This window comes from Aquarana catesbeiana, linkage group LG01 (genome assembly GCF_042186555.1).
Source record: "Aquarana catesbeiana isolate 2022-GZ linkage group LG01, ASM4218655v1, whole genome shotgun sequence".
Taxonomy (NCBI): Eukaryota; Metazoa; Chordata; class Amphibia; order Anura; family Ranidae; genus Aquarana; species Aquarana catesbeiana.
In genome coordinates this window covers 276,072,669-276,077,668 of record NC_133324.1, presented here as the reverse complement: position 1 = coordinate 276,077,668, position 5,000 = coordinate 276,072,669, and the positions used below count along the sequence as shown (strand labels likewise).

The following is a 5,000-nucleotide window of genomic DNA, read 5'->3' as shown; positions in this document are numbered from 1 at the left end:
GCAACGCGCTATATTCCCCAATTCCATTGCCGCGCGCCTTTTATGCGGTTCTGATGAAGCGAATTGCTACAAGCGCCTGCTGATTCCCGCTATGCAGCTGTAAAGACATGCAAATTAGGCTGTCCTGCTCTATAGCGGCCTTCTCTCATTATCCCCGGCAGTGGGCCGTCCTTTCACTTTTCCTTATTTGCATAACCCTAATGTATCTCAGGTGATATATTTTGACATTTTTAGCTTGACAAACTCTTTCTAGTGGTGTTTTTCTTTGACTTGTCATTTCTTTTAATCAGTTCCGGACCTTATTTGGCTATGTTTTTGCTGAGAAATGATAGCGTCTACGGAGTCGCCATGAGTAGAGCAGCATGTGTGCGCCGCCGAGACCTAGTTTAGGATGTTTGCCTGTTATACTCTGGTTTCTCTTCAGATCGAATAAATCTTTCGCCTTTTACTAAAGATTTCCGTGGAGGGGAACAACTATGAGTTTCAGAGAATTTTTTGATGCCTAGCTAAAGCTGGGCTTGCTAATCTGGTGAAAAATAGCTTGAGTTCTTTTGATTTGGAAAGATGCTGAGACAGCGTTAATGTTGTTGGTGGTGGTGGTGGTCAACGTGGCATCGAAAACCATTTGGTGGTCTTGGTCTACCTACAAGTTATCGGAGCATTTTTGGGTGTCTTTTGTTGTTGGCTTTGTGCGGTTGGCCTCAAATGAAAGTTGACGGTGTAGCCAACCAAAGCGGCTCCTGCTTGAATTCTTGCGGACTCGCTCCTGTTAGCAAAACGTTGAAAAAACTTCCCGCGTGCTCCATTCTCGGTAAGTCGGCCCCTGTGCGGTCCTATTCGACTCTTTTTAAGGGATCCTTTAAAAAGCACAGGGCAACGCACTATATTCCCCAATTCCATTGCCGCGCGCCTTTTATGCGGTTCTGATGAAGCGAATTGCTACAAGCGCCTGCTGATTCCCGCTATGCAGCTGTAAAGACATGCAAATTAGGCTGTCCTGCTCTATAGCGGCCTTCTCTCATTATCCCCGGCAGTGGGCCGTCCTTTCACTTTTCCTTATTTGCATAACCCTAATGTATCTCAGGTGATATATTTTGACATTTTTAGCTTGACAAACTCTTTCTAGTGGTGTTTTTCTTTGACTTGTCATTTCTTTTAATCAGTTCTGCACCTTATTTGGCTATGTTTTTGCTGAGAAATGATAGCGTCTACGGAGTCGCCATGAGTAGAGCAGCATGTGTGCGCCGCCGAGACCTAGTTTAGGATGTTTGCCTGTTATACTCTGGTTTCTCTTCAGATCGAATAAATCTTTCGCCTTTTACTAAAGATTTCCGTGGAGGGGAACAACTATGAGTTTCAGAGAATTTTTTTGATGCCTAGCTAAAGCTGGGCTTGCTAATCTGGTGAAAAATAGCTTGAGTTCTTTTGATTTGGAAAGATGCTGAGACAGCGTTAATGTTGTTGGTGGTGGTGGTGGTCAACGTGGCATCGAAAACCATTTGGTGGTCTTGGTCTACCTACAAGTTATCGGAGCATTTTTGGGTGTCTTTTTTTGTTGGCTTTGTGCGGTTGGCCTCAAATGAAAGTTGACGGTGTAGCCAACCAAAGCGGCTCCTGCTTGAATTCTTGCGGACTCGCTCCTGTTAGCAAAACGTTGAAAAAACTTCCCGCGTGCTCCATTCTCGGTAAGTCGGCCCCTGTGCGGTCCTATTCGACTCTTTTTAAGGGATCCTTTAAAAAGCACAGGGCAACGCGCTATATTCCCCAATTCCATTGCCGCGCGCCTTTTATGCGGTTCTGATGAAGCGAATTGCTACAAGCGCCTGCTGATTCCCGCTATGCAGCTGTAAAGACATGCAAATTAGGCTGTCCTGCTCTATAGCGGCCTTCTCTCATTATCCCCGGCAGTGGGCCGTCCTTTCACTTTTCCTTATTTGCATAACCCTAATGTATCTCAGGTGATATATTTTGACATTTTTAGCTTGACAAACTCTTTCTAGTGGTGTTTTTCTTTGACTTGTCATTTCTTTTAATCAGTTCTGCACCTTATTTGGCTATGTTTTTGCTGAGAAATGATAGCGTCTACGGAGTCGCCATGAGTAGAGCAGCATGTGTGCGCCGCCGAGACCTAGTTTAGGATGTTTGCCTGTTATACTCTGGTTTCTCTTCAGATCGAATAAATCTTTCGCCTTTTACTAAAGATTTCCGTGGAGGGGAACAACTATGAGTTTCAGAGAATTTTTTGATGCCTAGCTAAAGCTGGGCTTGCTAATCTGGTGAAAAATAGCTTGAGTTCTTTTGATTTGGAAAGATGCTGAGACAGCGTTAATGTTGTTGGTGGTGGTGGTGGTCAACGTGGCATCGAAAACCATTTGGTGGTCTTGGTCTACCTACAAGTTATCGGAGCATTTTTGGGTGTCTTTTTTTGTTGGCTTTGTGCGGTTGGCCTCAAATGAAAGTTGACGGTGTAGCCAACCAAAGCGGCTCCTGCTTGAATTCTTGCGGACTCGCTCCTGTTAGCAAAACGTTGAAAAAACTTCCCGCGTGCTCCATTCTCGGTAAGTCGGCCCCTGTGCGGTCCTATTCGACTCTTTTTAAGGGATCCTTTAAAAAGCACAGGGCAACGCGCTATATTCCCCAATTCCATTGCCGCGCGCCTTTTATGCGGTTCTGATGAAGCGAATTGCTACAAGCGCCTGCTGATTCCCGCTATGCAGCTGTAAAGACATGCAAATTAGGCTGTCCTGCTCTATAGCGGCCTTCTCTCATTATCCCCGGCAGTGGGCCGTCCTTTCACTTTTCCTTATTTGCATAACCCTAATGTATCTCAGGTGATATATTTTGACATTTTTAGCTTGACAAACTCTTTCTAGTGGTGTTTTTCTTTGACTTGTCATTTCTTTTAATCAGTTCTGCACCTTATTTGGCTATGTTTTTGCTGAGAAATGATAGCGTCTACGGAGTCGCCATGAGTAGAGCAGCATGTGTGCGCCGCCGAGACCTAGTTTAGGATGTTTGCCTGTTATACTCTGGTTTCTCTTCAGATCGAATAAATCTTTCGCCTTTTACTAAAGATTTCCGTGGAGGGGAACAACTATGAGTTTCAGAGAATTTTTTGATGCCTAGCTAAAGCTGGGCTTGCTAATCTGGTGAAAAATAGCTTGAGTTCTTTTGATTTGGAAAGATGCTGAGACAGCGTTAATGTTGTTGGTGGTGGTGGTGGTCAACGTGGCATCGAAAACCATTTGGTGGTCTTGGTCTACCTACAAGTTATCGGAGCATTTTTGGGTGTCTTTTTTTGTTGGCTTTGTGCGGTTGGCCTCAAATGAAAGTTGACGGTGTAGCCAACCAAAGCGGCTCCTGCTTGAATTCTTGCGGACTCGCTCCTGTTAGCAAAACGTTGAAAAAACTTCCCGCGTGCTCCATTCTCGGTAAGTCGGCCCCTGTGCGGTCCTATTCGACTCTTTTTAAGGGATCCTTTAAAAAGCACAGGGCAACGCGCTATATTCCCCAATTCCATTGCCGCGCGCTTTTTATGCGGTTCTGATGAAGCGAATTGCTACAAGCGCCTGCTGATTCCCGCTATGCAGCTGTAAAGACATGCAAATTAGGCTGTCCTGCTCTATAGCGGCCTTCTCTCATTATCCCCGGCAGTGGGCCGTCCTTTCACTTTTCCTTATTTGCATAACCCTAATGTATCTCAGGTGATATATTTTGACATTTTTAGCTTGACAAACTCTTTCTAGTGGTGTTTTTCTTTGACTTGTCATTTCTTTTAATCAGTTCTGCACCTTATTTGGCTATGTTTTTGCTGAGAAATGATAGCGTCTACGGAGTCGCCATGAGTAGAGCAGCATGTGTGCGCCGCCGAGACCTAGTTTAGGATGTTTGCCTGTTATAGTCTGGTTTCTCTTCAGATCGAATAAATCTTTCGCCTTTTACTAAAGATTTCCGTGGAGGGGAACAACTATGAGTTTCAGAGAATTTTTTGATGCCTAGCTAAAGCTGGGCTTGCTAATCTGGTGAAAAATAGCTTGAGTTCTTTTGATTTGGAAAGATGCTGAGACAGCGTTAATGTTGTTGGTGGTGGTGGTGGTCAACGTGGCATCGAAAACCATTTGGTGGTCTTGGTCTACCTACAAGTTATCGGAGCATTTTTGGGTGTCTTTTTTTGTTGGCTTTGTGCGGTTGGCCTCAAATGAAAGTTGACGGTGTAGCCAACCAAAGCGGCTCCTGCTTGAATTCTTGCGGACTCGCTCCTGTTAGCAAAACGTTGAAAAAACTTCCCGCGTGCTCCATTCTCGGTAAGTCGGCCCCTGTGCGGTCCTATTCGACTCTTTTTAAGGGATCCTTTAAAAAGCACAGGGCAACGCGCTATATTCCCCAATTCCATTGCCGCGCGCCTTTTATGCGGTTCTGATGAAGCGAATTGCTACAAGCGCCTGCTGATTCCCGCTATGCAGCTGTAAAGACATGCAAATTAGGCTGTCCTGCTCTATAGCGGCCTTCTCTCATTATCCCCGGCAGTGGGCCGTCCTTTCACTTTTCCTTATTTGCATAACCCTAATGTATCTCAGGTGATATATTTTGACATTTTTAGCTTGACAAACTCTTTCTAGTGGTGTTTTTCTTTGACTTGTCATTTCTTTTAATCAGTTCTGCACCTTATTTGGCTATGTTTTTGCTGAGAAATGATAGCGTCTACGGAGTCGCCATGAGTAGAGCAGCATGTGTGCGCCGCCGAGACCTAGTTTAGGATGTTTGCCTGTTATACTCTGGTTTCTCTTCAGATCGGATAAATCTTTCGCCTTTTACTAAAGATTTCCGTGGAGGGGAACAACTATGAGTTTCAGAGAATTTTTTGATGCCTAGCTAAAGCTGGGCTTGCTAATCTGGTGAAAAATAGCTTGAGTTCTTTTGATTTGGAAAGATGCTGAGACAGCGTTAATGTTGTTGGTGGTGGTGGTGGTCAACGTGGCATCGAAAACCATTTGGTGGTC

At 44.8% G+C, this 5,000-nt stretch overlaps 6 non-coding genes across 6 annotated transcripts; all 6 read left to right on the top strand.

The window, feature by feature from the left end:
* Nucleotides 1-404: 404 nt before the first annotated feature.
* Nucleotides 405-519, top strand: LOC141124549 (U5 spliceosomal RNA). Its single transcript, XR_012240925.1, has one exon. It is a non-coding gene; the product is annotated as a U5 spliceosomal RNA (small nuclear RNA).
* A 758-nt stretch (nucleotides 520-1,277) lies between these two features.
* On the top strand, nucleotides 1,278-1,393 carry LOC141124844 (U5 spliceosomal RNA). Its single transcript, XR_012241174.1, has one exon. It is a non-coding gene; the product is annotated as a U5 spliceosomal RNA (small nuclear RNA).
* Nucleotides 1,394-2,151: 758 nt separating this feature from the next.
* Nucleotides 2,152-2,266, top strand: LOC141124548 (U5 spliceosomal RNA). The gene has a single exon (XR_012240924.1). It is a non-coding gene; the product is annotated as a U5 spliceosomal RNA (small nuclear RNA).
* A 758-nt stretch (nucleotides 2,267-3,024) lies between these two features.
* On the top strand, nucleotides 3,025-3,139 carry LOC141124547 (U5 spliceosomal RNA). The gene has a single exon (XR_012240923.1). It is a non-coding gene; the product is annotated as a U5 spliceosomal RNA (small nuclear RNA).
* A 758-nt stretch (nucleotides 3,140-3,897) lies between these two features.
* LOC141124949 (U5 spliceosomal RNA) lies at nucleotides 3,898-4,012 on the top strand. The gene has a single exon (XR_012241266.1). It is a non-coding gene; the product is annotated as a U5 spliceosomal RNA (small nuclear RNA).
* A 758-nt stretch (nucleotides 4,013-4,770) lies between these two features.
* LOC141124922 (U5 spliceosomal RNA) lies at nucleotides 4,771-4,885 on the top strand. The gene has a single exon (XR_012241241.1). It is a non-coding gene; the product is annotated as a U5 spliceosomal RNA (small nuclear RNA).
* Nucleotides 4,886-5,000: the final 115 nt, after the last annotated feature.